This window comes from Leptonychotes weddellii, chromosome 11 (assembly GCF_054177405.1).
Source record: "Leptonychotes weddellii isolate Sample4059 chromosome 11, ASM5417740v2, whole genome shotgun sequence".
Lineage (NCBI taxonomy): Eukaryota > Metazoa > Chordata > Mammalia > Carnivora > Phocidae > Leptonychotes > Leptonychotes weddellii.
The window spans coordinates 21240484-21252485 of record NC_138379.1 but is presented as its reverse complement, the minus strand read 5'-3'; the positions used below and the strand labels follow the sequence as shown (position 1 = coordinate 21252485).

At 43.2% G+C, this 12002-nt stretch overlaps 1 protein-coding gene and 1 long non-coding RNA gene across 5 annotated transcripts in view; both read left to right on the top strand.

Annotated features, from left to right (window-relative positions):
• TRIM44 (tripartite motif containing 44) overlaps positions 1–12002 on the top strand; it is a 110043-nt gene that overhangs the window by 64859 nt on the left and 33182 nt on the right. The window lies entirely within an intron of this gene.
• The window catches only part of LOC145716149 (uncharacterized), a 33353-nt gene continuing 21357 nt past the window's right edge, over positions 7–12002 (top strand). The window contains exons 1-2 of the long non-coding RNA XR_014138591.1: positions 7–444; positions 2435–11944. This is a non-coding gene — a long non-coding RNA (uncharacterized LOC145716149). The remainder of the gene's footprint in view (positions 445–2434; positions 11945–12002) is intronic.

Genomic DNA, 12002 nt, shown 5'->3' with positions numbered 1-12002 from the left:
GCTTCTGTGCTGAACAGTATAAATAGGAGCCAGACCCACATATATTCTTCAGAGCTTCAGAACCCCTCTGTGAGCTGTAGTTACTCCGTTCTTCTTTTTACAGATGAAGAAATTAATATTACAGGAGGTTATATGATTAAGCCATGGTCACACAGTCAGAAAGTGAGTCCACCAGAATTAGAACCCAGATCTCTCAGGCTTAAAATTCTATGCTTTCAACCACTGCATTATACTGCCTTTCTCAGGGGATGCAAGATTCATATCTTCCACCATCTTGGCTGGGAATAAGTGACAACCCAACAGGGATTTGGCATTTTTATCAGGAAATTTTTTCATTTTCTTTGTTGAATGGCGAAAAGCAGTTTGTCTGAGACAGAAGTTGAGATGGAGCTTGCCAGGAAAATGCCTAAGGTGGAACGAACCAGAACTTCTCTCCCCAGACAGGTAAACAGGAGTTTATTCCCTGGCTTTTGTCGAGCCAGCAACTACCATCGCCTCTTCTAAAAGAGCCACTGTTCACCCAGTGGCAGGTGCAGGCCAACTGTTGTCATGGCAATGGCAGGAGAGGCGAGCATGTTTAATTCCAGAACTGATAATTAACTGGGGGGTGGGGTGGGGGCAGGGAGAGAAATGGGGGGATAATTGTTTCAGGAGGGAAAACTTAGCAATTACCGGCAAGCTGCATAGATGAAAAGGCCAGGCACAGATGCTCCAGCCCAGCATGCCCCTAGAATTCAGCACTCATCCCCTCTGGTTAGGAATTTTTGATAAACTGAAATGAAGGGTCAAGTCCCCACCCAACCAAGACTCTTTAAGGAACCAGATGAGGAAAGAAGAATGTTACATAAAAGTGCAGGGGGTCAGAGGAATGACTACCCTAAATGATAACACCCAGCCAGGAGCAATCTAGAAATGCTATCTAAACTCTGCGGGAAGAATTCGTGCTTGGGGAGAAAGCATACCTGTTTTGAGTTTTGACTTCTGTGGATGGAATGAGGGATACTGGCTTATTAGGGAGTAAAAAGGAAGATGTGTAGAGATGATGCACTTGTTGAGGTACTTGATCATTGTGGCTATTGGTCTATAAGCCCTCAGAGACTGTAATACTGAAAGTAAGCTAAGCATTCCATGTGGATTATCCATCTCATTTAATCCTTACAGCAGCCTAGCACAAAGGTGTTTATTATTTTCATATCGGACTTTGATATATTCAGTACCTTGCCCAACGTCACAGAGCTCGTAAGTCACTGTACTGAATCCTATTGTCCTGTTGGTTTGTATTTATAAAATAAAACCTGTATTACTCTGTAGGGAAGTCATGGTCCCATTCTAGAATAAAATCAGACTTAAGTAGATACAAACAATTTACAGTAAAAAGGAAAATAATATTTTTTCTAGTGGAGGTAAGGTCAGCTGCGACATAAAAATTATTGAAGGAGATATATTGGAGAATATCCTGCCATGCTTCTGAGATCTAACACACTCCTAGCTTATAGATTAACCCTATGTCTCCAGTGCTGATCAGGTGAATAAATATGAACTATGGTTCCTTCCTTTTTTTTTTTTTTTTTAAAGATTTTATTTATTTATTTGAGACAGAGAGAATGAGAGACAGAGAGCATGAGAGGGAGGAGGGTCAGAGGGAGAAGCAGACTCCCTGCCAAGCAGGGAGCCCGATGCGGGACTCGATCCCGGGATTCCAGGATCCTGACCTGAGCCGAAGGCAGTCGCTTAACCAACTGAGCCACCCAGGCGCCCCTATGGTTCCTTCCTAACTTGTTCTGTGGCTCAGGATGGGTTAAGGCTTGGAAGAGGAGGTGACTTGGGGACATTATATGCAAATACGCAGGCTTAGAACTCCTCTAATGAAAAATATTTTTTTAAGTAATCTCTCCATCCAACATGGGGCTCGAACTCACAACCCCAAGATCAAGAGTTGCATGCTTTTCTGACTGAGCCAGCCAGGTGCTCCTAATGATGTATTTTAATCAAACTTCCATGTTTGTGTAGTTTTCATTGGGAAAAAAATGTCATAGTGTGTAGCAAGACTTTCCTGTATTCGTGTGTGTGTGTGGGGGGGGTGGGTGGAGAGGGAAAGAGAGGATCAGGGAGAGAGAGAGAGATTTTTACTTTAAAATGATAAGTCTTGGTGGGGGGTGGCTGAGTCTCAGTTTCCTGGCTGGCTCAGTCAGTAGAGCATGTGACTCTTGATCTCAGGGTTGTGAGTTTGAGCCCCACATTGGGTGTAGAGATTAAATAACAGCTACAACAACAGAAGTGAGGAGTCTCTGTGGGAAGAGAAACATAGCATTTATCCAGCAGTATCTAGAGAGCACCTTCTTCGTTCCAGGTGTTGTCTTTGGTGCCAGGAATACAGTTTTCTTTCTTCTTTTTTTTTTTTTTTAATTTAAGATTTTATTTATTCATTTGACAGAGAGCACAAACAGGGGGAACGACAGGCAGAGGGAGAGGGAGAAGCAGGCTCCCTGCTGAGCAGGGAGCCCAATGCGCAGCTGGATCCCAGGACTCTGGCAGATGCTTAACCGACTGAGCCACCCAGGTGTCCCAGGAATAATTTTCAACAAAACATTCAAGGTCCGTGTCCTCAAAGAGTTTATATCCTAGAGTCTCAAGTAAGGACTGAGAAATGTAAGTGGTATGTAATTTAAAAACACATTTTAAAAAACCCATTGGTTTCTCTCTTAAAACCAATTATAGGAAATAAAACTTGCCCAGTCCTTCTGGCTGGGAAGAAAATATGCAGAAGATAGAATAAAAGAGAAGTATAGGTTGATAATCACTACTTAAAACTGTGAGTTTCCCCTCAATTTTCCAGAGGCTTAACAAACTCTAATAAGTTGATGTTGCCTTTGCAAGTGAAACAATTAATATCAAAATTTGGGAGTTCGATTGACACAATAATTATGCTAGAAAATGTAATTTTGCCTGCATAATAGAGGTGGGATTATCTCAAGGAACTCTCATTAATGTGCTGTTCATTAACAAAGAGCAGAGTAACCTTTCTCTTACTAGATTAGTACAGGGTCATGATGCAAAAGGCTGTTGGAATAATTCTCAGTCTTTTGTTCTAAGAAAATAAATTAAGCACTGTCTAGAAGTCTGGATATGGAAATTGAAATCATTGAAGACAGAAAAACAGTGTGGCCACTCATACTGAAATCGACATAACCTTCTTTCCTTTCTGCAAGTTTCATCCCTTTATCCATTTATTTAACAGATTTTACCAAGTGTCTGCCATGTACCAAGCAGTGCTAGCTGTTGGAGCTATAGTAGAAGTCAAAACCAAAAAAAGTCCTTGTTTACGCATAGCGATTGGTCTCTCCTCCACATTTCAGGGGCATACATCTGTTCTGTCTACTCAACTCTCTGTAAGCTTGAAGAATCAGCAACCTACTTTAAAAAAAATGCATGTCACACGCGGTTATAAATGGAAATCCCCGAATGTGAGGTTTCCCAGGTGTATTAGACTGAACACTAGTTATTTGAATTGTTGAGTTTACCCTTCTCAACTAGGGTTCCATTGTCCAGTAAGTGTGGCACATGCTGCTGGCTGACCCACCTCTTGGACTTCCACAAGTACCGTGGTATAATAAAGAGTTTGAGAAGCCTTGTGATAATGAGTCCTGTCTCTTTGTTTAGCCCAGCATTCCCAAACTTACTGATTATAAGGCTCTTTTAACTCCTGTCACATAAATATACTCTAGCTGCCATGTCCCTCAACTGGAGGAATGTAGCTCATTCTCCACTATACGTTGAGACCTGATACTAAAAATTTGCCACCCAGAAAGAGATGTAAGGCAATATATTAGGAGTCCACATCTTTCAGGCTGAAATCTCCCCCTCATTGTACTTCAAGTAACTGGGATTTTTGAACTGTTATTATTAATGTAATTTATTTCCAGTATAATTGGAAGTATAGTTAACAGGGATTCAAATAATTGAAGCTGATAAACATTCCTGAGAAAAAGAAGCCTAGAAAGGGCCACTGGGATATATTTTTAAATTGACATGGGAAAAAAAAAAAAACAATTTGGATGTCCGTAATTTCATTAAAAATAAGATATCCATCATAAATAAGCTTTTTGTTCTTTTCGTCTTAATGTAACTCCTTTCACTTTTTAACAAAATGTTGCGGTACCAGTGTATATACCAAGCACCCAGCACATTGCCTAGTTCGGAGTAGACCCTTAAATATTGATTGAAGGAAGGAATAAATGAATGAATCAGACAATGACAAGGAGCATTACTAAATACAAAATAATGGAGAGCAAGGTCATTTTTGGTTTGTTCGTACACTGATACAGACAGTGTATAAAGTAGGCTTATCCTTTTGTCACATGATAGTGCCTCTTACATCCAGTAGGAATCATGTGCTTATCACAGATTTGGAGGAACTAAGAAAATAACTTATATAAGAGTATTTTGCCAACTGTTAAGTGCTGCATCCAAGGGTAGTTGTGGTTTTTTTTTCACTAAGATTATGGAAGTGCTCAGCATTCTAGTTCAGAAATTTCCTTGATACGACCAAGCACTAATGCCAAATGGATTATACACCAGGATCACAGTATTTTTATTTAAAGGCCAAGAGAGGGGCGCCTGGGTGGCTCAGTTGGTTAGGCGTCATGAGATTGAGCCCCGTGTCGGGCTCTGTGCTCAGCACAGAGTCTGCTTGGGATTCTCTCTCCCTCTCCCTCTGTCCCTCCCACTCATGCTCTCTCTCACTCTCTCTCAGAATAAATAAATCTTTAAAGAAAAATAAAAGCCAAGAGAGATAGGAAATGAAACCAAGATGTCAGGCCTTCAATGGAACTCTCTGTCCCTGAATTTCCTCATCAGTCATCTTGGGGCAGTGGCACCCACTCTGTCTGTATTAAGGAGCAAGTGAGATAATATATGTGAATGGTAGTATGTAAGAAATGCAAAGAAGAAATGGAAATGATGCTCTGTGCCCTTCAGAAGTATAAAGCACTAAACAAGTGAAACAGAATTGGATGATATAGTCTTTTTATAATGGTATTTGTTAAGAACATTATTGCATTCCAACTTGAGGTTCATATATTCATTTAAATAAATACCAAAAAAATTTTTTTAAGATGAATGAATAAACGTTTACCAGAAGTAATGAAGGAAACAAGAAGATTGACCTTGATTCAGCACCTTTACAATTTAAAAGGTGCGCATAGACTTCTCATTTCCTTATTCTAACAAGACTGAGAGATGGTTTTGCTATCCTCCTATTACATAATCAGCAGATTGGATGAGAGTAAGTGACTTGTCCAGGGTCTCCCAGCTAGAGCTGGAAGTGGTGAGAGTTAGCCCCATTTGAAGTAAGGCCTTCTTACTTACAGTCTGCACCTTTGTTCTCATAGCTACTTTGGTTCAAAACATAATTCTTATGCTCTCCTCCCTCTTCAGTGTGCTTCTCTGCCCTTCACTTCACCTTCTCAGTAAATGGTATCATCATGTCTCAATATCAGTGTTCAGTATCTCTCTTTTCTTCACACTCCATGTCCAATTAATCAGCAAATCCTGTCAGATTTGCCCCCAAATATACATCAAATCCAAGGACTTCTCAACACCACCACCCCACCATCCTAGTCCAATCATATACTTTCTCCCGAAGAATCTTCCTGCTTCTTTAAACAGGTGTGGTGTTCCTTCTGACTTCAGGGCCTCTGTGCTTGTGTTCCCTTCTGCCCACATGTTCATCCCCAGGTCTTCACACATAGTTCGCTCTCTCACTTTATGTAGGCTTCTACCAAAATATTACCTCTTTAGATCTCTAGTCCATACCCTGCTTTGATTTTCTGCATACACTTGTTACTACATGAAAATATATTATGTATTTAACATAGTATTTTCTTTCTTCCCCGCTAGAAAATAAGTGTCATGAGGGTAAAAGCTTTGCCTTTTTCACCACTGTATATTAGTGCCTGGAACATCATAGGCACACAGTTCAATTTTTGAATGAATAAATAGTTCTGCAAAATCCATTTTGAGTTGTGGAGGGAACCCCGGTTTGGAATAGGAAACCCTTAGATTCACTTGAGAGCATTCTGAATTTGTCACCTTGTCAGGTCATCTACCTTCAGCTGTTATTTGTGGGTCTGCTTTTGTTGTCCACAGAACTCCACAGAATGAGAATAACAAGGTCATAGGATTCAGAGTGGGAGGAGTGGGGGGAGATGAAATGAGCAAATGTATATGCACCCTTTGAAAAGACATGGAAGAGAAGAAACCTGTGCGTGACTTTCTGAGCCGGAGCTGCTCAAGGGCAGCGCTGGTAGGGGACTTTTCTTCCGTGCTGCTCTGGAGTTCTATACCCATAAGGCTTGCCAGAGACTATGCTGGCAATGTTAACATTCTTAAGCCTAGGCTCTTTCATTCATCCTCAAACCCTAGCCTAAAGAACACCTTGCCCAAGCCATAGGGTTCCCAAGTGACTATCAAAATAATGCTTATGCATCATACTTTTTGCTTAGAACCAACTACTAAAGTATCTAGGGATGGCTCACAGACCCAGGCTACCTTAATGATAAGAAAGTCTTCTCTTGATTATTTTCAGTCTTGTTTTGTTTCTCTGAACATGCCCGTGTTTAAATAAATGAGTAGCACTGTCATTTCTCCAACCAGATCTAACCTTACTGCTGTTTGGGATGGGCAAGCCTCATCCTCTGCAGTTACCAAATTGATTTAAAGGAACTGACCCTCTTGTCGGAAACGCTGTGTGTCGACACCTCCGGCAATTAGGGCTCCTTTCAGAGACTCATACTCTTCTATCTTTCTGCCCCTGGCTACTCAGCCTTTATGTGGTCTTAGTAGTTCCAGCATCCTTCTCCCCGTACCTCATCGAAGGGGCCTTCTTGCTTACCCTTGGACCCACATAAGCACTTGTCATTCTGAACCATTTCTTTCTCAATAGAAGCTGACCGGTAAGGCAGTGAAATTTCTAGTTGCTGTGAGTTGTGTTGACAGTTGTAGCGTGAATCCTGCAGCAGTGAAGGTCCTTACCAGATAAGTAAAATCTAGCTGTTCACAGAAAAGAAGGACAGGAGGATGGTTTGTTGGTGAAGAGGAAGGACTGGATTATTCTAAGAGCCTGACCTGCTGCTGCTAGCCCCTTCAGATGGAGGGGAAGCAGTATAGGTAGGGGGAGGAGTGGTTACCTCCTGGAGCAGGTTCTGGAGCCAGCGTGATGGCTGAGACCGATTGTAGTACCAAGAGGAGTTTCAGTGGAGGAAGCTGTCTCTCTAAAGTCTGGAGCTGAGAGAATCATGCCTTCCTGCTTCCACTGTAGGTCCTGTCCTTCTTTCCGAACTGAATCAAATTACAAATGTCGGATCTGTGTCAAAGTAACGTAACATTATAATAGAAACCACTTACTGAATACTTACTAAGCGCCTTGCATGTATGTGAACATTGCCCTGAGCCTTCAGGCTTTGTGTTAGTGGGAATTTTTCAGGTACATAAAAGAGAAGTAAGGAGAAATTTCGTAAAGGAGAAGTTCTTGTGAGAATGCTCAGGTAAGTAAAGAGCACAGGGAAGAGTCAGTCTCCTTGCAGGCCTCGTGGACACACACACCACCATTCTGGATCTAGTGCCACGCTCCTGACCAGTGTCCCAGCTGCCTCTTCAGCAGCGGCTTCTCTGGCTTCCCTCCAGCGCTCTGCTGTTATGGAGACTCAGCTCTCTGTCTGCTTTTTAACCGTACCACTCCTACCTTTCCTTCAAGGTCCAACTCCACTCCCTCTTCTTCCATGAATCCTTCTTTGATCCTCTCTCTGGTTTTTATGGTTTATCTCTGGACTTAGCACTTTCTTCTCTGTATTGTAATCAGGTGCGTGCTCTGTCACACCAACAGCCTGTGAGCCCCGGCAGCATCTGTGCTTGATTTTTCTTTCTCTCAGTAATGTGTAGCAGGACTGTTATACTATTTGCTAATGACATGCATGAGCAATATTTTGCCATGTTCCAGACTTGGAGAATGACTACTGACCAGGACTCATGAGCCCTTGGCCATTCCTTAGATAATAATGATTGTGGCCATAATAGCTGACACTGATTGAAGGCTTACTGTGTGCCAGGCACTGTCCTAAGGGTGTTATGTGTCACGATTTCATTTAATTCTTACAGTAGCCCCTTAAGGGTAGAGGCTGTTACCGTCCCCATTTTCCAGATGAGGAAAATGAAATATGGAAAGATTTGAATAATGTGCCCCAGGTCACACAGCCAGTAAATGGGAGAGAGCTAAGGTTTGAACCAGAGCCATCTGGATAGCCACCTCTCTCTACTGCCTTCTCGAATCACCATTGTAGGCTTGCACTGAAATAAATATGTTAACAAATAAACAAAAATTTAAAATACTTAGTAAATTAATATTAAGTAAATGAAATGTCTCTCTTGGACATGTGCTCTAATGAGGGGCTTTAACCTAATTATTTGAGGCTAGTTTCTTGGCTGTTTTCACTTTAAGCTGCACACTTGCCCCATCTGCTGTGTTTGGGCCTTCTGAGAGGGCAGAGTTGTGGCAGGGAGAGCTTTGGAGGGAGTAAACTGCGCTCTCAGGACTGTGGCAGCAGAGCCTCTGGAGAGATTTGGGCAGTGCTCTTTGCCAGTCCTTGGCCGGTAACAGGCAGGAGAGGTGCCATTGTGCCCGTGGCCGCCCATTAGGCTTCAAACTTGTGTGCGCGTACGCAAGGAGCTTGGAGAACAGCGGCCCATCTGAGCCAGCCTCGGTGCAAGCTACTGTCTGGAAAAGCAGGGGCGAGGTCAGATGTATCATCACAAGGTATTTCCCAAGATAAACAGACTTTTTGTTCTGACTCCTGCTTTCCCAGCTTGAGGCCTGGCTGTTTCCTCTTTCTTCTTTTAAAATAATCTTTCCTGAAGGCGTTTCTCTTCCTTCCTGCCTTTGAGTGATTAGGGCTGACATCTGGGAAGAAGGAAGTGGTCTCCTCCTTCAAAGGGCCTGTCTCCATGAGACCTGAAAGTTGTTTAAAATGAAGATGTTGCCGCTGAAGTTCTGAGTCAAGGTGTGGAGTGCGCAAGCCAGACTTCTGGCTCAGGGGACCGGAAATAAGAAAGGTGATTCTTGCCATGAATCAGCTATCATCAGTCAGTAAACAAGTCTTTCCGGAGTCTTACCCAGGTGATTAGGCTTGTGGTAGGATGCCAGTTGCTTACAACCAAGAGGAAATGGTGGGGGATAGTCAAGATTGTAATATATGAAGAAATAAGACAACAATGAGATAATACCATTATTAAAAACCAAATGTGTGTTTCAAACTCTCATAATTTTAAGAGTTCTCGGAATCAATGTGATGCACTGGTTAAAGAATGTGGGCTTTGGGATCAGAGGTTCTGGGTCTGAATTCCAGCTCATCACCTAGTGGTTTTGGAACCGTAGTCGTGCTGTTTAAACTAGGCCTTGGTTTTCTCATCTGCAAGATGGAGATGCTGGTAGTGTCTAAAGTAAGGTTACTGTGAGGATTAATGAGATGATGTATTTACTCAGTTAACAAAAAAGGTCTGTGGAGTGTCTTCTTTGTGCAAGGCAGTGTTGTAAGTGCATGGGGGATGCCCATGCCCCTGAAATCTCAGTGGCTACAACAACGACAGACATTTCTTTCACTCACTACATGTCCACTGTGGATCAGCTTTAGCTCTGCTCCCTTCTCCTCCATTCTAAGACCAAGGCTAAGGAGCAGCTCCTATGTGGAACATGCCAGCAAAGGGAAAAGAGCAATGGCAAAACCGTGCACCCCACCCCAGCAGAGCAGTGTATGGCTGTTGGGGCAGTGTGTGACGTGATTTCAGATGGAGAGGAGTCTTGGCCCAAACATCGTTGCAGTGATTCAAGTGAAAGATCTTGAAGTTCTAGGCCTGGATAAGAACAGGAGCAATGGGGAGAGGAGAATAGCTGGGGGCCACATGGGCTAGGCCAGGGAGATGGAGAGTATGGAGTGAATGGGTGTATTTGAGGAATAAAGGAGAAAGCTGGAGCTCATTCGGGAGCCCTGGCTTCCACGCCCAGCACGGCCACTACTTCCTTAGGTACACTCGGACAAGTCATTGAGCCTCGCTGGGCTTCAGTTTGAACATTTATAAAATGAGAGGCCTGAGTCTGATGTGGCCCCTTAGGTGCCTTCCAGCTCTATCCCTCTATGACTCTAAGACTCCAAGGTCTTTGTCTTAGGAGACCACAGACTGTGGGGAGTCATGCTGTTGGGAGGAAAGGTTGGTTTGGAGAGGAAGATGTAATAACTCCGTTTTGCATTTGTCTCAGTGTACTGGATTACGTGCCTTTCACTGTACCTCTGCTCATAGCCTTCACTTTCTCTTGGGCTTTGTTGTGAATCTGAAACAGGAGCTAGAATTTATTTTTTATCTCCAAAGTGGGATCCATAGACACACAGGGCCTTGAGGTCATGGGACTTACGTAGCCTTGTGCACAGTGTGTCTCCAGCATCTTTGATATGCTAGCATCTTTATATGCTTCTTCCAGCATATTTCATGTTATGATAACATGTTCACAGTGTTAGCCTGGGAGTCTGCTCGGGGAGAAACCTTATTTCCCTCCACCCCCATATATCCTCAGAATGAGAAATTTCTGACAACTCTTCCTCCCTTCCACGCTTCTGCCTCTCTTAGCCATTATTTGCCCCTTCCCTTGGGAAGAGGGGTAACTTGTCTGATTGGTGAGAGTCTGGCGGTCATTTGGCTTTTCTTCTCTGTTGTGCAGGGTTCATATGTTAACAATCACCGCACTGAAGAGACAACATGGCCGTATCTTTATCTCTTCTCTTTTGCATCTCTTGGATCACTTGGTTCAGGCAGGATGGGCCATCCTTGCTCTTCTGCTCTCCTTTGCAGTAAGCAGATTAGGAAGGAACTGCCTCTGATGGACCCAGATAGGTCTTTGTTCCAGCACTTCCATCAGTGACTAGATGAGTAAGTTGAGTCACTCTTTCCCTGAGATTCAGAAAACGTTGATATAGTGGCAGGAGGCACCTCGTGTAGCCTCAGACACCGTCCTCGGTCAGCATGACATTTTATTAATTGAGTCTCCATTAACAAAAGTAGCACCTTGATTTAGCTCCTTAAGTCTTTGCTCTCCTTGTTTGAAATGAGAATACGGTGAATAAGTGACACCGTGACCTTCAACAGAACACTTCTGACGTCACATCACAGTTCATGGCTTTCTAGCCCCCATCCTCAGCTTTTCCAGGGGGAAAGTGCAGCCGTGAAAGAGGAGACTGTTCTTTACTGTGCATCAGAGGAAGTAGTTTATTTACAAAGCTAAGTTTCCGTCAGCCAGTGTCTGCTTGACCTGGAAGCTGTGTTTCTAGGAAACGTAGTGCAGCTCTGGGTCTGACGTTTTAACCACTTCAGCCGGAATGCTGAATGTGGTGCTTTTCTCGTGTGGTCGTTTCAGTTAAATGACTACTTTGACTTTTCAGTATTGACGTTATTGTGCAGTCTAAGCTCACCAAAGATGAGAGTTGTACCTAATGAGTTTGAGGTTTCTAACCTCTTTCCTATCTCCAACACCAGGCAGTGTTTTGAAATATACCTTTTAACTGGCAGATACTTAAATCCTGACGTGATAATGGCACGTTGTCTTTGTTTTTAACTCTAGGCTTTTTTAAAGTTACAGGCTCACTCAGTTGAAATGGTTAAACCAGTTTGTGTGCATCGTTGTGACCTCAGTTGATTTGTTACAGAAAAAAGTTTCAGTCTTGATCACTGTCTCCAGGAATCCTCAGGAGACACAGCTAGTGGGCCTTGGCTTACTCCACCCGCACGTGTGCCAGACAGGCTGGGAGGCGCAGTAGGAATAAAGGACGAGCCACGGACCTGCTCTCAAGGCACTTACAGGCCAGTTGAGAACTGGAACTCGTGAGCAGAGAATTACACTGTACCAGTATGAGAACCACGTGGAGAAATGTGTTAAGTGCTATGGGAGGCAGAGTAAAAAGTAG